Below are 23,165 nucleotides of genomic sequence, written 5' to 3'. Positions count from 1 at the left end.
CTTAGCGTGTTTCGAGCTAAAGCTTTTTGTTAGTAGGGGACGGTGATCACTTCATATTTTTATGTGTCCTTTTCACTAGGGGGTACGTCTGGACGGACCAGACGAGTCCCCTCCAATAAATGGTCCGGGGTGGAACGAGATTTATCGATCAAAAGGGGAACATATATTCCTTCATTAGGGTATCATCCTGGACAGACCGAGCGATGTACTTCCACTTACTAGGGTAGCCTCCTGGACGGACCAGTCGGTCTATTTCTATTAAATGGCCCATGAGTAGAGAGCATATGTCCTCCATAAGAGTAGTCTCCTGGGCGGACCATGCGAGCTACCCCACAATCACCAACCAGTGGGGAGTGGGTAGGACTGACGAATTCACAAAGGGGCATAACCTACCCTTTTCTACTTGCAAAGACTAGACAGAGTGTTTCTATTTCACGTTGTTTGCAAATAGAAAATACCTCAAACGAAACAATTCCTGGAACAACAATGTCCAGGCAACCAACCAATCAGTGGGGAGAAAAACAGGCATGACGGATTACAACGGGGACAAATGTCTGCATTACCTGCCCTTTGCTATCCATAAAGGGAACAGAATATTCCTATTCATCTCTGTTTGTGGACAGGGAAGATCTCAAAGAGCAACAATCGATTATTAATCGACTTCAAACAATCAGTGGGGAGAAAAGTAGGCATGACGGATTACACCGGGGACAAAAGGTCTGCATTACCTACCCTTCTCTATCTGCAAAGAGGGACGACGTTCCTATTCGCCGCTGTTTGCAAACAGAGAATGTCTCGTTCTCAAAAGAGAACCAATATGTCAAGTAGCCTTCAAAGCTAACTGGACCAATACCAACAATGCCAGTATACAAATACCGGTTTTCAATACAAACAATCAATCAATCAGGTGGACAGAGCCACCCTACCAATCAGGCGTAAAAACACCCTACTTAATCTTACCCGGACCGGACCATACGGACAGTTCTTCGACTCCCTCCTCCAGCGCCCGATCGTTCTCTTACTCCATGTAGCATTCCTGTGGGATTCCAGTCAGGACAATAGGTCACTCAAGAGAGGTCCGTTCAGAATTGGTGAAGTTCTGTCGATCGGCAGCCGGGCTAGGGCCCTCTCAAGGCAGGTATACTCCGATCATTTTAGACGTTCACTTCTTCGTCTGGATCCCTCTTACCGAACCCTATGTCACTGATGGACCCCGCGTTGGGACGCCAATTGTTGAAGGTGAGCCCATAATTCTATCGATGCCCAGGCTGCTGGCGCAAACCGCCTCTTAGTTCCCATTCTGAATAGTTACCAAAATAAAGAGACGGGCGCTGGGAGCAGGAATCAAGAACGGAGTTTATTTCTCATGAGGAGAGCCAGTCATTTCGGACACGAAACACAGTGTCTTTCGGGAGGTGCTCTAACAAGTGAGCGTGAGACTCCGGCTTTTATACATTTGCAGAACATTTGATGATACAATCAGGTCAGTGTGTCGCAAAAGGAAAACATTCCTATAATCCTCGTGATAATCCTACTCCAAATACGTTCACAATGGGGACCCTTGACCTGCTGATAAGAGGGCAGGGCGATCGTGCAACTGAGTGTGTTGTAGGATGTGTGCGCCTGATCACGGCCCAGGGGGTGGGGTGGCTAGGCATACAATAAGGGCAGTAAATGGTATCTCCTGGCTTAGGCGATGGCCTCGGACATGTGTGGTCAGCCGAACTCGGGGGAAGGGGTCATCAAAGGAGTGGTATTCATGCCTGCGTGGACAATCGAGTGCGGAGGGAGGGCTTGTCAAAAGGGGCATTCATGGAAGGGAAGGAGGTGCTGGTCAGGCGCGGCCGTGATTCTCAAGGACAGGGCTTTGCGAAAGAAGAGGGTTTATGACTTGCTCATATGAGGAGAAGGAGGGTGGGTCAGGGTGCATGCAGGGCCAGAGTCGCGCAGAGAGAGAGAGAGAGAGATCTTATGACCTGTACATGAGAGAACAGGGGCAGTCAGATACAACTGGGGGGGGCTATGTCAGCTGAGGCGAAGGATGCCTCTTCAAGAGGGAAATGGGGGGGGGGGTTGCCTGGGTCAAGCAGGAGAGTTGCCTTTCATAGCAGGGTCGCGCAGAGTGCTGGGTTTCATGGTCTATGTATGTGAGAGTGGGAGAGAGGGGGGTGCTCAAATGCGCGCAGGAGGGAAGCCAGTGATCCTAACGAGTGGGCAAGAGGCCAGGGTGCCTAAAAATGGCTGTCATGTACACATGGGTACAGGCCTTTGCGGGCTGAGGGATGCAGTCAATGCTCTACAATATTCATGGTGCGTGCAGGGAGGGGAGTGGGAAAAGGGAAATGAACGTAGCCTATGTACATCAATACTACTTATTTTCTACAGTGTGTTGAGGGATGGGCGGAAATACGTTTTCAGAGGCTTATCTGATTTTCATATTTTGTCTTTTATTGATCATACGTAGGAACAGAACAGAGTATAGAGAGGTTTTCAGGCAGGAGTATTGAGCGGTAACATGGTTGTGGCCATATAGACGTGGCGATGGGTGGAAACACGTTATTCTCCATCTCTCTCTAGGTCCTGTGAGGGGTTTGCCGCCGTCAGTGCCCTCGAGGAAACAGGAAAGTAAGTGGTAAGTAGTCACAGCCTACTGAGGTGGGTGTCTCTTCCTCCACTGAACACCCATGAGATCCTAATATAATTGTGAAGGGTTCCCTATGCAAGGGAGTTGCTCATACCCAGGATCAAGGTTTATTTGAAAAGGAGTAGTAGGAAGATGGGTTTTTCAACTAAGGTGCCCTTTTATATATTCACTTTTCTCTAGGTAGGACATAGAGTTCTTTTTAATGCCAACAGAGTGTTTGGTTATGTGCACCCTGAGGCAGGAAGAGGCTTCCTGGACGGGTACACTGTCCTAAAGCTGCTCAGGACATTAACATCATACCCACGAATAACCATAAATAATATGCAACACACTGTGAACAGAATACATCCAAGGAAACACACAAAAACGTAAACTCCAAAAGAATATCACTGTCTCCACCCGCCTTACTGACTTTCTGAGCCACTTCACAGATCACTCACCACAGTGCCACAACTCTTCTAAGTTGTGGCTGGCTTGTGCACATCCTCTGGCAATGTCCACAAGTCCTCACACCAGGTTTCCAGGGTGTCTTGGCTGAATCGGCTTCCCTGAGGCACTCTCTGTCGCCTTCAGTTCTGTTTTCCACATTCTCCCAGTTGGTCGTCCTAGCGCTGCCTCGGCAGTGTCCTTCCTTTCGCTTTCGGTGGCCTCCAACTACCCCTAGCAACTTCCTGTTCTCCAAACGACCTTTTCTTGGCCCTTTGTCCTTTTCAATTGCCACACTTCACCCCTCGATGCCCGAAATAGAAAGTCCTTCTTCAGTGTTCATGGCGGTTACGTATGGCACGGCTCCTTCCCTACGCTGAAGTCCTTCTGTTTTTAGGTTTCGCCTCGCGATCCGCTGCGCAGCAGCGTTCGCGCAGGCGAAATCTAATGTTAGAACAGTACTGGCTTTGGTCCCGCCTTCTCTTCCATTGGCTAGCTCCATAAATGGAGGCTAGCCATTGGAAGAGAGATCTGTCCGTAATTGCCGGAGCAGATTCGTGGGCGTTCCTGCGATTTTTACTCATCCCGCCCCTTTGCATCGTCATGCGGCGGTGGGCGGTGGTTTATTTTTATTTTTTTATAAGCTTTGTTTTCTCCATTTTGGAAGTGTTGTTTTCAGGGGTGGGTTGCGCGATGTCCCGCTCTCCGTTCCCGCCCCTCTCCCGCTGTCCGTGTGCCGTTCCTGCCCCCCTCCCGCTGTTTGTGTGCCCGTTCCCGCCCAACTCCCACTGTCCGTTCCTGCCCCCTCCCGCTGACCATGTGCCCGTAGGTGCTTGTTCCTCTGTGCCACTGCCTTCCGTTTATGTATATACATTTGAAGTAGTAGCACTATTGTTGCTACGCCTGGCACAGTTACCCCTTGACTGCTCCCGCCTTCTAACCGTCTTGATGATCCATTTTGTTATAAAATGTATCTGATGTCTTAGTAGAAATGCGGTGTTTGTAAAGTGTAAGGGTGAGGCTCCATCTGTGGTTGGCCGACTAAGGCGAGGTGACGTCATTTCCGGATGCAGCCTCTGCAGGGGAAGTGTGGTCGCTTGGGCACAACACCGGCGCAAGTTCATTTAGCCACAGCTGACATGACTTTCCAGTTCAGACCAGCCTCATAATAGCTTCAGAAGCTCTGCCAATAGCAGCGCGTGGTGCTGACAATATTAATTAATGCTCGTCATCGTGAGCAAACAGTGCGCCATGATGTAATGGATCATGTAAAGGAAACATTTGATGTGTGCATAGCATGTGTAAGTGGTTTCAAGCATGTATTAAGAGGGACGAACTGTGCCGACCTTGATAAATTATTTTGGCTGGCACAGATTTGGCCCCGTAAGAGTGCAGAGCTTACAACCACATACATCTTGCTGTTTTTGCCTAAAATGTGGGCTCCGCTTGCTTTTCAGCACAGTACTTAAATAGAACTATACTGCTGCCCCTTCCCCTGTTTTTAATTTTTTTGTATTATTAATGTTTCAAAACGGGTGGGTGGGGGCTGGGGGCATAGTGGCTTTTCTGCTTTACATCTGCAGAATGTAACTAGGTTGCAAGTTTGTCGAATGAGAGCTAAACCCGGTGAACAAAAATCGTGTTTTAATAAAGATGAGGACCTAGTTATTTCAATCAATTGGGGGGATTTTTTTTATAGGTAGTCAAGATATTCAGTTGCTTGAAGAACACATGCATGAGTTCATTATTGTGTAACCTTGATTAATAATGGGTTCTAAATTCTGATTTGGCATGTCCATATTATTTCGTGGTGTAATAAAAAGGAAAGGAATTCATGCTACTGAAAGTGTTGCAGAGTGCTGAGGAACATATCTAAAAGTAAGTGCCTCATTGTTTGAGACGCATTATATAGCACATACAGGGTGGGTTGAAAGGTAACCATGCATGTTAAGGTTAGCATGTAGTCCAATCATGATGAAAGAGTGCAGGCTTTATAAGTTTATTGACAAGTATGATTTTTTGTCTATATCCTTCTACTCTTATGTGCTAGATTGTACTGACTTGTGAAGACTAACTTTTTTTAATTTATTTTTTACAATTAACAGTTAATAAATATGTTTACATGTTTTATAGAAAGGTTATAGAGCTGGGAAAATCATGCAATTTCCTATTATACTGGTTAGACTTTTTAGTTTCAGTGGGCCTTGTTCTTAATTGTTTTCCACACCGTATTTATATAATTATGCATATGTATTTATTTGTTCCATAGGCATCATGTGGCTAAAAAGCAACTTTACAATGCTGAGTGTCACTAGGCGACTGATAAATGGTCCCAAAGGGCAGGTTCCGAGTATGTTTGATCCACACAGACTCCCTTTGTCACTCAGCATTAATCAAGCCCGATTCTGTGATCTGGGCGGGGTTCAAGCAATTCTACATACCCTCTGTTTCTTCTGTCTGTTTTGTTAGACATGAGGTTCTGACTAGAAGAAGAAAGGGAAGAAAACTTTTCAGAGTGACTAGGGAGGGCTAGGGAGTGCAGAGTGACTAGGGAGTGCTAGGGAGTGCAGAGTGACTAGGGAGTGCTAGGGACTGCAGAGTGACTGCAGAGATTAAGCTAATGGCAAAGTAAATGACAATGCCATTTATTTATCTGTTTTCAAAACCACAACATAAATACAAATGTTGTCATTTACGATGCCAATAGCGCTAACTTTTCCAAAGAAGAAACCATTGCATTGTAAATGCTTGTTCCTCTTGAAGCTGCCTGTGTCGCAAGGCAATCAGACGAGGTGTCATGGTGGTTTCGGCAGGTAAGTGGGGTAAATGGGTGGAAACTGTTCCACAGGTAGATTAGAGTGGGGTAGATGGGGTTGACTTGAGTTGGGTATATTTTTGTGGGCTATATTGAAGTGGAGTAGGCTGGGTGGGGTAGATTGGGATAGACTGGGTGGGGTAGATTGGAGTAGGGTACATTGGAATGGGGAGATTGGAGTGGGATAGATTGAAGTGGGTTTGTTGGATGGGGTAGATTGGAGTGGGCTAGATTGTGTTAAACTGGAGCGGAGTAGGATGAGGTAGATTGGAGTGGGGTACATTGGAGTGTGCAGATTGGTGTAGATTGAAGTGGTATAGATTTTAGTGGGGCAGATTGGTGAAGGATAGAGAGGGGTAAATTGGAATGGGATATATTAGATAAATTGGAGTGGGGTGGAGGGGCAGGTTGGGAAAAGTAGAGTGGGACAGATTAAAGTGTGATGGAGTAGGGTAGATTGGAGGAGGGTAGAGGTTGATGCGATGATGAAGATGGAGGAGCAGTAGTGCATTGAAGAGGAAGGGGCAGCAGTGCCATGAGGAAGTGGGAGCATTATTATGATGAAGTTCACATTCCTCTCTATAACAAATAATAAATAGCGGAAAAAAATACATTTCCAGCCGAGCACACATTTATCCAATTGCAGGTACACAAAGAAAAACTCAACTGTCCCATGTCAAATGCTTAGGAGCTGTTTTAAATGTAGGTATATTTTTACTAAAACATATTCATTTTGTGTAATTTGTTGTCGTTGCATAAAATGGGTGCACCTCCAGGTGAACAACTGCAATATTGACAAATTCTGTTTCACTGCATATTAATTTAATTTCTTACTTGTCCATAACTGTAATGTCGAGAACGCCATTCCAGGGTTCATTTGCTTACCCATAATACCATGGGCTCTAATTGCTGATTTAAGCTACTTCCTCCTTTTTAATTGTCTTTTAGCCACTTCAGCAATATGTTTGGAAGTTGCCGGTAGACAGCGCCGAGTGTATGGGCAGTGAGTCCTAGTTTTCAAAATCACTCTCACTTTGAAATCTTTTCAGATTAGGGCTTTATGTACTATTCTGTGCGAATTTGCTATAGGTCACATTTTGCCTGCTAAACATTACAGCTTCTACTGCTTGCTGGTCTCCTAAATGCGAAGGGGGGAAAACAACAGCAATTAAGAAGGAGGGCGTTGGGGGAAGCAACTTGGAATACCGAGTCAGTGGTGTTTGTTACTGTAAAAGAAATAGGAACGGAATGTAGGTAACAAGCATACTTAAACCCAATTAAAGGGTGGCAGGGTGGGGGGTGTAAAGAAAAACAGACGGAGTGTAAAACAGAAGAGAAGAAACATTAATGGGGAAGGGAGTGAGCTAAAACACAAGGTGCGTAAACACAATTAAAAAAAGTAGCCCCAAAAGCGAGAGCAGTGGATGGACACAAGAAATTGGTCCATACTGTAGGGGTTGGCCAAACACAAGAAGAGGCATGACACATGCATCTCATGGCAAAATGTAATGGTATGGTTTTTAAGAAGGGGTTTTGTATACTCATGTTGGAATTCCTAATTCTATATAGTCATATGACAGGCATTGCAAACCCCACATTTATAATGCCACAAAATGGGTGACAAATTCCACTGTGAACACAAATCTGGTTGTTCGGGTGTTGCTAGTAAAGCTCAGAATACATCGATTGCATTGTTCCCTCTTCTGAAAGAAAGCAATGGTTTATCATTGCTGTCAACTTCATCTTGAACAAGGCGCCAATGTTTTTTAAATATTTTCTTGATATCATTACTATGTGTGCAAAGTGTTGCCAAACATACTATCCCTGTCCATTTGATCATGCTTGTCGTCTTTGGATTCCAATAGTTAATCCCTGGTGCAATGCCAGGCATGTTTCTTGGCCTGTATGAGTAGTCCCTTGTGTTAACCACAATTCTGTAGTTTACAGATTAGCATGTTGGATTCTGAAAAATAATCTACTCAGCATGCACAATTCTTACTAATTCTGAAGAACCGGCTATAAAGTAGATTATCCCTTAAATTCCTAGTGTGATGACTGGTGTACCTTAGAAGTGCATCATGTTCAGTTGGTTTCCTAAATAGAGTTTGCAGCATAGGGTCGTATACAGCTTGTCCTCCCAAACCCTAATAGTGATGTTTAAAAACATGATTTTGGTATTGTTATGTGACATAGTGACCTGAATATCTGCGGACCTGTTATTAAGCAATTCAAAAAAAGAGTTCCAGCCTTACACTGTCACCAGCCCATGTCATGAGGATATCACCTATGTATCTTTTCCATAAACTAATGTTTTCAATGAAGGGGGTATTTTCTTGATATATATGCATGTGTTTAAATTGGTTCATGAACATTTTAGCCAGGTTGGGTGCAAAGCCAGACTCTATCACAAAACGTTTGGATCGGTAGTAGAAGTCACCCTGGAGGATGAAAACGTTTTTGTCAAAGCAATGTTCAATAATGCTACCGATGGAGCAAGGTGGAAACAAATATTCTTGTATACCCCTTGTGAAAGTAACTTTCCATAACAGCAATATGTACAAAATGTATGATTTTGAAATTAACCAACATAGAATAGAATGCACACACACAAATACATGTGGGATATTAATTTGCATGTAATTGCCAAGCATAATTCACTAATTTATCATGTGTCATGTCATAAAGGGTACGCATTTGTCGTAATCTAATTGAGAATTGCATGAATGTGCTTTTTGTCTGTTTATTTGTGGCATAAATGATGAAGATTGGTAAGTAAATTCACACATATGCTTAAAGCTAGGTAAATACTAACTGGGATATTATTAGAAGGGGGGAGGTAAACAGAAGGGCTTTATTTCATACATTTACGTTTATTTGTGTTTGTTTCTATAATAGTTCAAAAATTGAGGCCTATGTGACCAAAAGAAAATGGAAGCTGACTGTGACTCCGAGGTGGCAGTCTAAGTGTGCATGCGCCGACTGGAAGCGCGAGCGGCCTATGCCTGCGCAGTATGGGTCAAGGACAGCGTGGCCTGTCACATGGAGTAGATGCCAAGTTTTATGGAAGTCAGCAAGATGATCCATGTGAATGGGGCATTGAATAATAATTTAAAGGACACTTTGAAGGAAGTAAAACTTGAACAATGGCACCACTAATTTTTCAATCATAATAATGACTCCGCATAAATTGAACAGTAAGGCGATGAGGTGTTGCTCATCCACCCCTAAATTGGCCAATCACGGACATTCTAGGACATAAGAGTTACAAATTTAGGTAGATAAGTGAGTGAAAAAGGGTATAAAAGAGGACATTTGGGACTTTGAAGGGAGCTTGCTTTTCGACTTAATCTTTGCACCCTGAGATAATGTCGGTCTGCACAATTTTTCCTATGGCGCAGGGACTTTGACATTTTTCTGAACTTTAACTTTTGAATGGGTGGGAAGTCCTATGAGAGGGGAACATCGAGAGAGATAGAGAGGTGTTTTCTTTGGGAACTATTTTGTTCTATGCTGAAGTCTGCATCTCTACATCTGGTAATATGTTTTTGACTCATTTTCCTAAATTGTCATGCTAATAAATGAATGTTTTAAATGTAATCTTTCTTTCAGGATTATTGATGCATAACTGAATTTTTCTTTCAAAATAAAACGTTGAGATCATGCTAGGAGATTAAATCTCTAAATAAAAATTAAATAAATGGAGAATTAAGAGGTCTTGTTGTCCTTTAGTTAACTTTTACTAGCTGATCCATCGAAAATTAATAGTGGTGTGTTTTAAATCTTTCCTTCAGAAAAACCATGGTATTAGAATTAAAACTGTAGGTGTAAATAATGTACAAATCTTAATTTTAGGCACTCCGCTATATCCCCGCGGCTCTCTTTTTGGTCTTCATTGAATCCTTAGAGCAGAATACATGTGTGAATGAATGAATGGTAGAAGTTATGGTTGACTAGGATATATGATGAGTAGAGTAGAATATACAGAATTTTGATGTACAGAATTTTTTTGGATTAACATCTGTTGAGTTTGTATTACGTTATATGTAGTCTGGAAAAGACTTCCGGAAAGTGTGGGAACCTGGTCACTCTGTCTGCAGGCAGAGGAAGTGTGGCAAGTGAAGTCGCACATCACATAGTCTTTTTCAAAGGGGTGACATTGTCGTATGTTACAAGTTTAGAGACCTTTACGTGTGAAAGTGGTGAATGTATAGCGAGGGGAACCTGTGAAATCTTGGGTCTGGGCATAGGGATCATTGCGTATTCTGGCTAAAACTCTACCCGGAGAGAGTAATAAAGTTTAACCCAAGTTTAAGAGAAGGGTAAGGTAGAGAGAAGTTCTACTTTATCGGCAAAAGCAAATATTCTGCGAAATAAGTGGTTGAGCATCAATGAAACGTATCTTGTTCTAATTGGTGTGTTAGTGTGAACCGCGCTGCGATAGGCTGGTGTTATGAAGCAGTTTACGGAAGAGTGCGCAATCTTTTGAAAGACAGGAGATAAATAGCAAAATGGAATTTTATTACGGAATGGAGAAAGAAAAATCTTCATGGTTTCAAAAATTAAAAAATGTGTTTAAAAGAGATAAAGTAATTTAAACAAGGGAGGGAAAATGAATTCCTCCGCCGAAAACGCCTTCATCATACATGATGATGAAATATGGCTACCATACATGTATATGGTTAGAAAATTGGGCAAGGTATACCAAAAATGATGGTGAATTAGCTTTCCCAGAAGTAGGATCTTTCAGTCTTGCGGTGTTAAGAAATTTGAGAGACAAGATGATGAAGCTTGAACCAAGAACTAGACCAACTCAGTTTGAATCTTTAGCTGAGTGGGAAGATGAAATGCATGATTTAGAGCAAGAAAGGTTTGGAGACTACACAGGACCAAGAAATAGAGGTCGTGGATTTTGGAGAGAGACACATGAGACTAGAATGTGAAGGTGAAGAAATGCTAACATGTGTGATGGAATGTATCCCGTGAGATTGATTGATGAGGAAAAAGGGCGAAAATGTACAGAGAAGAGGAATAATATAGAAACAGGAAAAAGAAGTTATGAGGATTGTGAGTCTGAGGATGCAGTGCTGGAGGAGATCCTAAATAGGATACCACCGCCATACCAAGCAAATTCTATGGGTACAACTCCAAGTGCTCCACAGTTAGAGGATAGACTAGCAGAAACTCCAAAATGATTTTCAAACTTCAGAGATGTCCCGGAGAAAGTAGAAATGAGATATGATTCAGAGGTTCCATTAATAGGAACTAGATACACTGGGACCCCTAAACAAAGGAATGGAACAGAAAGAACTGGAAATAGAGTAGAGCAACAAGTTGAAGCACAACAGAGTACTTCTGAATATATACGTTCAACGAATGAGTTGACTGAAAAGATACAGGAGCTTACTAAAAATATAGAAGCCGTAACAGTTCCAGTAACAATAGGTCCTGTAATCCCAGTGTTTGAAAACCAGAAAATAAAAGAACCGTCTCTAACTATTCCTTTAATTCAGAGTTTACAAAAGTAAAAGAAAAGGTTTACCCAGACTTGTCAGAAATTAAACGTACTAATCAAATGACACCGCCGGAACTAAATTTTAATCAGAGTCTCCCGTATACATTTCCAACAGGAGCGGAGTCTGATTCTATAACTCCTGAGAAAAGTGTAGAGAAAATTGATTTAACACAAACAGAGCAGGAATTAAGTGATTGGATTAAACCTTTAAAACTGAAAGAAACTGAACCAAAACTGTTAGATGTAGCAAGACTAAAAGTTGATATGGAAGAACTAATAATCGGAACAATTGGTACAGATGGTTTGAAAAATTATCAGGACAATGAGATCCCATTCCTGTGTAAGAGTATTACGTGGAAAACCAAAAGCATGCATGATCGATATGAAGGGTTAGCAAGTGAAATGAATGTAGATTTTTCAAAATATAAAGTATTGCAGAAACCTTATAGAGTGGATTTCACTGACAAAGATATAGAAAATATTAATACAGCAGGGAGAATTACTCAAATAAAAGAATTAATTGTGTTATTGAGAAAATGGGGAGACATTGATAAGTGGGCAATGATTTGGACAAAGAAAAGAGAGCAAAGCAGTGACAAATCCACATTAGCGTTCCCAGTAAGATAAAAGGAAGTAGTGGTAAAAGAATTTCCTATGAGAGAAATACCCAGAGGAGGATATGTGCATGTACCCTGGAGTAGACACAATATTTTATCATTCACCAATGATTTTCCCAGCTTGCGAGCAAAACCAGTAGAGTGGTTGGCAAGTCGATCGATTTGTGAAAGTTTCAAAGGTTTTGTGGGAAGACTTAGATGGGTTATTTGATATAGTAGTACCAGCCGATCTATGGACAGAGTGTAAGATTATGATGGACTGGCCAAAAGCTGAATATCCACGAGACAAAGTGACGTGCTCCTGGACCTGAAGTAATGCGAAAATATGAGCAAGTGATAGTGTTCCTGAAAAACTAAATTCCACCAAAAGTGACAGATTGGGTAAAAAATAAACAGGACAATTCAAGAAGCCAAAGAGTCAGTTCACACACTTTATGAAAGACTGTTATTCGTGTTTAAACAGTATAGTGGATATGAGGAATTGAATGAAAAGGATATGAGTCATTTTGTATATCGCTTTGTATTCGGATTGAGACCAGAAATAGGGGAAATGATTAAACATAATTTAATGAGATGGCAATCATGTTCTGTGGACGAAGTCTTGAGACATGCAAAAATACTGTAGTGATGAAATTGAAGTAAAACAAAGGAAACTCAAGGAGAAAGCAATGTGGGCACAAGTTAAGGTTGCAGAGCATCAAGTAGCTCAATTAGAAAATTAAACTACAGAAGGAAACCAAAATAGAGTAAAAGGACATTTTAATAAGCCAAAATTAACTGGAAATATAGAAGAATTAAAGAAGAAATATCCATGTCATAATTGCGGTATGATGGTGCATTGGAGGAAAGAGTGTAAGTTTCCACCGAAAGTTAGTCCAGAAAATACATATTTGAATCCGCAGGTGCAGAATGAGATAATTCAACAGCCATCGCCACAGCAACAGGTAGTTAATGCACAGTGTCAGGTGCCACAACCTCCACTTCCTCACAATGTAAACCTACATAGATACAATACAGACACAGGATTCTGCGCAGGAGATCAGGTAACAAGAAATCACAGAGTGCATGTGAGTCCACAATATTGGCTGAAAGAAGACGGAAGCGAGTCGGATGACAGCTTCTGACGGTGCCTGAGAGAGGGAGAAGAGTGCATGCTTGGCGCTACTCTAGAGGTAGATCAGTCTGGTCCATATGTGAATGGGACGGTGAATGATGTAGATGTGACTTTCCTAGTGGACACAGGTGCTACCCGTTTTACTGTTAGATCAGTGAAAATTCAAAATCTTCCTCTCTCGGGTGAACACATTCAAGTTGTAGGTGCAGCTAATCAGCAGATTAAAACGTCCTTAACAAAACCAGTTGAAATAGAGATTGGAAATTTCAAAGATATGCATCGATTTGTAGTGTGTCACAGTAGTCCTGTAAATCTTTTTGGAAGGGATATACTATGTGTAAAATGAACTGTGCCATTTATTGTTCACCAGATGGCATTGAGCTTCAAACTCCAGACGAGGATAGTTTGTATAAAATGACAATGACACTAATTGAAGCAGAAAAGAATAGTATGTTTCCTGGGTTTGATCGAAAGCAAATAACTGATGAATTGAAAGGGATAGTCAAAGAGCAGGTGTGGGATTTCACAGGAGAAGATATTGGTTTGATGAAAAACGTAGATCCTGTGAAAGTTTCTGTGAAAGAAGGAATAAGTTAGCCAAATATTCCCCAGTACAAAATGACAGCTGAAACAATTGAAGGAATAACACCAGTAATAAATAAAATGATTGAGCAAGGGATTTTGAGAGAAATAGAAAGCAGTCCTTGTAATTCGCCTATAATGGGATTGAAAAAGCCTAACGGAACATTCAGAATAGTACAGGATCTGAGAAAGGTAAATAGGATAGTTGTTCCATGTTGTCCAAGAGTGCCAAATCCAGCAGTAATTCTATACCAAATTCCACATGATGCAGAATGGTATACAGTCATTGGTCTATGTAATGCGTTCTTCACTGTTCCATTACACCCTGAAAGCCAACCAATATTTGCGTTCCAATTTAGAGACCGTATTTTGGCATGGTGCCGAATTCCTCAGGGGTATACTGTGAGAAAGTGCCATCTTTCTTGCATTGGTATGCCCCCACTTTTTTTCTGAACTGCTGATGTGCTTTGACTGAGTGTGCCCTGGGTTCCTGCCAACCACGTGCCCAGGGCCTGTGTTCCTTCCCTAAAACTGTGTTGAAACTAAAACCCAATTGGCATCTCTGGCCACCTATCAGCCCCTAGTAAATGGGACCCTAGCTACCCCAGGGCATGGTGACCAGAGAGGACCCCTGAGGACTGCAGCACTGGTTGTGCCACCCTCATGGGCCCTGTACCCTGGCACCCACACACTGCCTTTGCAGGCTGAGTGCCTAAGTACAGAAGAAAAATGAGAGTCGACATGGCACACATCCCTGTGTGCCCTACCCACAGAACTCACTGCCCTGGCATACTTCAGTCACCCCTCTAGCTGAGTGCCCTATGCCAGAGGTGAGGGCACGGGTGCATGAGCCCCGTGCCCCTTCAGTACCCAGGGCCATTCCAGGGCCCTGTAAGTGCAGTGATGCCATTTAAGAGTATAGGGTGCTGGGAGGTCGTCATTACGAACTCCAGAGCACCATAATGGCTACACTGAAGACTGACAAGTTTGGTACCAAACTTCTCAGCACATTAAACCTGCACTGATGCCAGTGTGGGATTTAATGTCACATGCACGAGAGGGCATCTTAGAGATGCCCCCCAAAGCCTGAACCAACAATCCACGTCTGGGCTGAGTGGCTGCAGAGGCTGCCACTCAGCAGACATGTTGCTGGGCCCCTGGGTAGGAGAGCCCCCGCCCAGCCTCCTGGGCCTGCAACAAAGCACATCCTGGGCAAGGTGCTAGGTCTCCTCCCCCAGGATGGACAGGGGGAAGCTTCAAAGGCATACCGCCTCTGAGAGCTTCTCCAGACCATTTGCTGTACCCAGCAACCAGCCCCCCACCAGCTCAATCCCCACTCTTGCGGGAAGACTGGCAGCAAAAACGACGTCAGGAAGGGGGTTGTGCCAACCTGTGCCAACTCCACCCCTCTGGTGGAGGAGGCGAGGTGAAGCACGACCCCAGGCTCCAGCCATCTTGAAGATGGGGAGCCCTGTCCAATCCCAGCTAGGCTTCTGCCCCCATCCCACAGGAGAGGAGCTGGCCAGGGGGTGTACTCACCCCAGGACAGGGACCCATTGGTTCCTGCCTGGCTCTACCTGTAACACATAAACAAAAAGATTCTATCAAAAAAGTGCAAGTGTTAAATTTATGATTTTTACAGTTTTTTATTTAAGGGAGTGTAGAATAAGGCTCTTCATCAGGCCAGTGAGATGAAGGCACTATGTGCTTTTAAAATACCCCTCACACACTAAGAATCCCTTAGTGTCATGCTTCCTCATTGGGGTCTTCCCGTCCCTCTACGGGGCAGGGCGTGCTACGACCTACGAGCTACGCGGGACCACTATTTTTTGTGATGAAAGACTATGTGTTAGTGCAGTGTCAGTGAGATTAGTGAGGTGTAGGGACCTTGTGATGTGGGTAAAAAAATTAAAAATTCCCTGGCTAGTGGAAAAAATAATTTTATTCACTTCCCTGGCTGGGAATGTTAAAAAGGGGTTGTGAGGTAGGGCTGTTGGCACCTACCAGGTCGACATGTTTCACAGGCAGTCCCCTACTGTCTGATCATCAGGACCTCTGATGGTCCCTACTAGAAGGTACTCAGTTCTAAAGTTTGCCTAGAGTCCTACAAACCGATAGCAAAAATAAGCTGTCAGTTTGTGCTTCAGGGCATGAGTTGGCCCGGGGTGAAGCTCAAAAGATTGAAAAAAAGATAATTGGCCTTTTCCCTGTTCTGATTGCGTGCCTCATGAGCCGGCAAAAACGAGGGTTTTTCAACGCGGTCAAGTAACCGCTGATAAGCACTGCTTTAATCCTGCCCTCGTGCCGCTCCAAGGAGAACTACCTGTAACACCCCTAAATTTAGTATTTATGGGCTCCCTGAACCTCCCTTCCTCAGATTCCGATAACAAGAAGAAGAAAGAAGACCAGGAAGATGACGACCCGCCACTCAGCTGCTAACAACAGGACAACACCAACTGACTTGGCCCCAGCCCTACAGGCCTGTTGCTCCTGGAACCTGCTCCTGCCTAAATCCGGCGACACCCGCGGACAGCCACCTTGGGACCCCGAGGACCTGCCTGCCTGGACCCCCTGGACCATTGGAACTCCCACTAGCAGAAGGCTCTGCTGCAACAACTTACCTGGTGCCAACCAGGAAGCTCCGTACCAGCTCACTCTGCACCTGCCGAGCCCGGGCCGGGCCAACCCAAACCAAGACCACGAGGACGTCCCCTGGCAACGGGGACCCGAAGTCCAGTGCCCAAAGCCCCTCCTCGACGAACCAGACAACGCCTGCAGACTCAGAACCAGGGGCCCCCCCTACTGCGACCAGCCGAGGGTAAGCTTTTCCGACCTCTAAAGACACCCCTGCACCCGGCGCCCTACAGCCCCCTGTGCCTACCTTTGGGGTACCTACCCATGCTCCACCCTCCCAACTTACCTCCCGAAGTGCTGGTCGCCCCTGGAGAGTCTCCGTCCCCGAGCCTGAAGCCTTTGTTCCCTTTTGACTTTTCCCATTGGATAACATTGAGCGCCCAACGGCTCAAAAGCACCCTGCACCCAGCCGCCCGAGTGCCGATGGCTGTGACCTCTTTGTCCTCTCCTACTCCCCCCTTTGTCCTGAGCAAGTGACCAGGAGCTCAGCTCCCACAGCTGCGTGGCCTGCTAGCCAGCAGCCACCAACCAGAGGCCCTGTTTCCCTCATTGGATAACATTGGGCCTAACTACCTCTGCACCCGGTCGCCCTGTGCCGCTGGGACTGAACTAACTGTACTCACCTGACCCTGGGGGACCCCTGAGTTTATACCCAGAACTATAACTTCATCAACCAAGTACTCACCTGGAAATCGGTAATTCACTTACCTGCCATTGGATAACATTGACCCATTTTGACTCGAACATTTTCTAAGTGTGAAGATTTGAATACTGAAAATATTCCTATAAAATCAGCCAAAGTCCGAATTCCAAAATACTCACCTGTGATCAGGGGAGAAGCCAGTACTGTACCTTGTAGCCCAGTACTGAATCGCTAAAGTAATCCTTACCGTATTTACTGGTAATCTGTATTTTCTCCATAGGAACCCATTGTCTGCTTTTCTCTGAAATTTCTTCTGTGTCTACTTTTGAAAACTGCAAATATTCCTTAAAAATCATACGAAATACTGAAACGCGGTTACTTACCTGTTTTGAGTTAAGCCCCTAGTGCTGGCCCTAGGAGACCAGTGCTGGGTTATAAAAGTAACGCGATCGTACTTTACCTCCAACCTGAATTTCCTCCCATTAATAACATTGCCAGATTTACCTTGGAAAAGTTTCTAAGTGTGAACTTTTAAAACAGCTTTATATTCATGAAAATTTACTACAGTAACTAAAACGTTTTTGCTAATCTGGTTTCAGCTTAGACCCCCAGGACTGGACACTAGGCCTAGTCCTGGAACTTCCAAAGTAATCCATAAAGTAATCACCTGTACTCATACGTGGAAAACCCATTGAACTCAATGCTAAAGCATGTTTTAAGATTGTGTTGCTTACTCCCAATACTGTAAACTATGTGTGCACGAACTTTATTGCTCCTTTGCAAAGTAATTACATGAGAGTACTCATAACCTGAAAAGTATATTTTTATAATTGTTGGTTCTAAAAATAAAACAACTATATCTGAGGATATAATACCAATTGGCCTGGAGTTCAGTTCTTGAGTGTGTGAAACCTTTTGCTGACTGAGTGTGTACAACAAATGCGTTACACTGTCCTCTGGTACTGCCTTACTGCTCGACCAAGCTACTACTTTGGAGAGTAAGGTCAGTTCTGACTTTAACCTCTGTTATACCTCTGGGGTTGGTGGACTCTATACACACTGTACTTCATTCTAGTCCAGTATATATAGAGCCACTTTCTCACATATACTGAAAGCCCCTTGATGATTTGTTACTGGCGTCAAAAACAAAAGATGCATGTGTTCCAGACACTGTTGCACTGCTAAATCATCTGGCAGAAGCAGGACATAAAGTTTCACCGTCAAAGTTACAATTTTGTCAGAAATAAGTAGAATATTTGGGTCACAGGATTGCTAAGGGAATTAGACAAGTCACCATAGAATGAATTAAAATGATACAAGGAAAGAAACCTCCAAAAACACAGAGATAGGTGAGAATGTTTCTTGGAATGGTTGGATACGGTCGACAATGGATTGGTGGATTTTCACTAATAGCTAAACCCTTACAGAGATTGACAAAAGCAGATGTAAAAGACCCAATAATATTTAATAAAGCAGAACTGTAAGCTTTTGAGCAGATAAAAACATGTCTATGTGAAGCACCAACATTGGGAATGCCAGATTATGAAAAAGAATTTGAACTATATTGCAGTGAGAGAGTAGGATGTACATTGTCCGTTCTAATACAGAGGCATGGAAAACTGAGAAAGCCAATTGCATACTTTTCTGCTGTTTTAGATCGCGTTGCCGGGATGCCTAAAAGCAGTAGCTGCTACAAGTATGAGTCTTGAACAAAGTGAAGGTATAGTGATGGTATTTCCTTTGAGAGTGTATGTAATTCATTCGGTGGAGATTCTCCTCACTAGAACCAAGACACAGTACTTTACAAATAATAGAATGACAAAATATGAGAAAACAATTCTAGGTGCAGACAACGTTACAATTTCAAGATGTGTAAATGTGAATCCATCTACATTATTACCTGATGTCATGAATGTGGAAGTAAGAGATGAAGTGGATCACAAATGTTTGGATGTTCTAGACTAAACCAAGTCCTGATATCAAAGACGTGCCTTTACTGAATCTGATTACGTGATGTTTGTTGTTGGATCATGTTTGAGGACAGATGAAGGTGTACTGAGCGCTGCGTATGCTGTCTGTACAGTAGCAGATGTCTTGGAAGCATCTTGTCTGAAAGGAATCCGTTCAGAATTGTTTGCTTTGATTCGAGCATGTGAGTTGGGAAAAGAAATAAGGATCACCATAGTGACTGACAGTTAGTATGGATTTGGTGTTGTCCATGATTATGGCGTGCTGTGGTCCCAAAGAGGTTATATGACTTTGGCAGGATCCATCATTAGAAATGCTGAATTTGTGAAAATGTTAATTGATGCCATTCAATTACCAGACAAGATAGCTGTTGTAAAATGTGCAGTTCATAAAAAAGGAGATGATTATATCACTAGTGGTAGTAAATATGTAGACTCAATTGCTAAATACTGTGCCAAAAATCTTGCATCTATTATTCGGGATAGGCAAACTGAACATGTTTCAAGTCCTTTGATTCTAACCACAGTAGTGGAGACATGGCAGGAGGTAAAACAAATGCTAGTGAAGAAGAAAAAGATAATTGGTTAAAGGCAGGATGTAGACAAAGAGAAGAAGATGACATTTGGGTTTATCAAGATGAAAGACCAGTAAAGCCTGATAACATGGTCTCAAATATGGCTCGAATGTATCATGGTCAAGCCCACATTGGAAGAGACGCTATGATTAGAATGTTTAGACAGACATGGTATAATTCTAAATTTTGGATGATTGCCGAGAGTCTCTGTCAGAGGTGTTTCGTGTGTCAGCAACTGAACCCAAGAAGAAAAACTGTTGTGAGTTTGGGAACCATAGGACGGGAGGGAGGTCCATTCACAAGAATGCAGTTAGATTTCATTGAACTACCTTAGACTTAGATATGTACTTGTTATCATTTGTTTATTTTCACGATGGGTTGAAGCATTCCCCATCTAGGAGGAATAATGGAGTGACTGTTGCCAAACTCCTGTTATGTGAGATAATACCAAGCTATGGTTTCCCAGTAACAATTGAAACAGATCGTGGAACTAATTTTCACAATGAACTACTGCAAATGATTTGTGAAGCACTGGACATTTTCAAAAGTTGCACTGTCCTTACAGACCAGAAGCTTCAGGGGTGGTTGAATAAGTAAATGGAACAATAAAAAACAGAATTGCAAAAATGTGTTTGGCCACAGGACTAAAATGGCCCGATGCACTGCCACTTGTTCTAATGACCCTGAGGAGTACTCCTGACAAAAGAACAGGATTAAGTCCCCATGAGATTTTGATGGGAAGAGTAATGAGATAAGCATTTGTACCAGTTGATAAACTGTTGAGCATAAATGATGATATCATACTGGATTACTGCAAAAAATCTGTCTGACGTAGTAACTTCTGTGTTCCATCAGGTGGGAACTGAGGCACAAACGAAAGAGAAACATCCAGCTCACGATTTAGTCCCTGGAGATTGGGTTCGGACAAAGGTTCACAGGAGAAGAAATTGTCTAGTGCCTTCGTGGCAAAAACATCGACAAGTTATTCTGGTTAGTACCACTGCAGTTAAATGTGCTGGAGTCAAAAGGTGGGTGCATGCCAGTCACACTATTCGTGTGCTGGAACCTGAAAATCTGAAGGAGGAGAGTGAGAACACCACTGACTCAGACACTGAGGGTGAACCAGAAAAAGATCCAGATACTGAAGCTCGACCTGTTCGTCGACATCTGGAGATATCGGATACTAGCTCTACATCAGAAGGAGAAAATGAAATTGTTGAAATACCAAATATTGAAAATCGACCTGTAAGTCGAGATTTTGTAGAAACTGATACCAGTAAGGACACTGAGCTAAGTGAAAATAAAACTAGTAATTCAGGAGATATTGGAGGACAGTCTGAAAGCTCTGAAAGCAGGAACCGAAATCTTGAAACTGGTGAAAAGGAAATAACTCACGATGAGGATGAGCTTCCAAGTACCAGCTATGGAGAAGTTCCTAACAGAGTGAAAGAACTGACCAAAGAGAATTTAAACTCTTAAAAAGAATCACATTCTGTAAAATTCATTACAAATTAAACTATAGAAAGATCTGAGACAGATGACAGTGATGATGAAACTCAATTGAGGAGAAGTTCAAGAAAACGAACTTGGAGAGTGCAGCGAAACACTACTGAACCTGAACAAAAAGAGTGAGAAAAGGAGATAATTGGCCTAAAGAAACTGATGTACTGAAAATCAAACTGGTTAACAAAGCAAAACACAAGAGGATCAAGTAAATGAAATAACCAGTCAGAAAGAGTTATTGGGAAAGAAAATAGAGGTTGTACAAAGGCCAAAAAGAGTGAGAAGACCAAATCAAAAATATAAATCACCTGAGTGGACCTACATGGTGCTGCCTCCAAAAAGAGAAGTAAACAGCAGCCATGAGAATTTGCATTGTCCAGGTATTAAAAGAGAATGTGAGTAAACTGTAACCCAAAGAAAGAAAACAGGATTTTCAAGTGTAACAGTGAAAAGAAAGGGTATATATATATATATATTCACTGAAAAAAACATAGGTTATAGACCATATATAGTTAGGAATTAGCATTTACAAAACCTTATTTTACTCACACAAAACCATTGAAATTCGCATATATAGTGTCATATGGATACTTCATTACATATATGGCGTTAAGTTAGCATGAGTGTATTACATGTTTAAACAGCCGGTTTGCCTTCGGCTTCAGTTTTGCACACGACACATACTTGTTGTTGTAGCTTTCACCCTAGAAGCGGTGAGGTGGTTTATTAGAGAATAATATGTTATTTCTATGCTATCAGCTTTGCCTGGTACACTTGGTACAACTGTCTGCACACTGAGAGCTACACACTCTAAGATTAACCTAACACAAGGTTGCTGAGAGGCCTGATCCTCGCACCACATTAGACATAACACAAATAATGTTGATGCCAACATTTTGGGCTCTACGCGGGTTTAAGATAGAGTTACACGGAATGAACGTAGACACTTGGTGCTGCGCATGAAGAGAGCTGGTAGCTGTTGATGTGAACTGCTCCTACTGACATTGAGAGGTATGGGGCCGCCCTGCTAAAGCCCGAATGAGAACTTCTTAGATATAAAATAATATGCTAGATAGGGTGCGCGAAATATAGGTGATATAGATTTCTATAGGTTTTGCATTATAACATGCTAGCACCTTTTGCTTACTATGGATTAGTGACTATGCTGCTGACTCTGATTTTTATAATCTGCATTTTGGTATTATACAAGATACTGCGTTTGAGAACTTTGCATTGAATAATAAATATTTCAAACTTGCACTTGTGTTCTTTGACTCTCAGTTTTGGTTTGAAATGATTATATAACGAAAGAGTGTTCATGTGTTCCACGATTCCTGAGGTATTCTAAAGATCATGTTCTGGTTTGTCTAAGACATGGTTCATTCCATAATGATCCATGAGACACTGTAGCTAGCTAGGTAAGGAGATTTCTGACACTGAGATGAGTTTTGGATCATCCTAACTCACTGAGGTTCTAGATCTCTATGCACAGTTCTGTGGGAGAACGGAAACCCTGCTACATGGCGCCCAACGGATTGGTTGGCCGTATTTCATGACACTCGAGTAGTATATCATTCAAACCTTAACACCTTCATTCCCGTTTCCGGTAAACGGTGGTGTCGGAAAAACCTACCTATTTTTGAAATAGGTCTTTTCAAGCTTGAATTCTACTTTAAACGGTTTCTTTGAATTACTACCCAGTTGTGCTACAAAGTGTTCTTTGTCCTTTTTTCACTTCCGGTGCTACCATGGCCGTGGAAATAGCGCAGCATAGCCGCGTCGCGGTTCGCGACCACTTGCGGGCATATAATGTCCCTGCGGAAGGTTTGGCTGTGGTTCTAGTGGTGAGTGCGGAACATGCGTACCCGTACGAATTGTTTTATTCCTGGGTGACGTTTCCGGAAGTAAACGCTAATTCGGGCGTCTACCACTCGTACACTGCCTCGGCTGTTCCGGCGGCTTATGCTCCGTACAGAGCACTGGAAGTACCTATCGATGCTTGGCAGCACGGAGTTTGGTTTGGTGGCGTCCTACCCCACTCTTTAACGGCTCCGAGGTTAGGTCCGTTGTCCATTCCGGGCACAGCCTGGCCCGCCTTGGGCGGATTTACTCCTCATCCTAATCGCGCCACTT

This window comes from Lissotriton vulgaris, chromosome 4_1 (genome assembly GCF_964263255.1).
Source record: "Lissotriton vulgaris chromosome 4_1, aLisVul1.2, whole genome shotgun sequence".
NCBI classification, from domain to species: Eukaryota; Metazoa; Chordata; class Amphibia; order Caudata; family Salamandridae; genus Lissotriton; species Lissotriton vulgaris.
Note: the sequence above shows the minus strand (reverse complement) of the source record.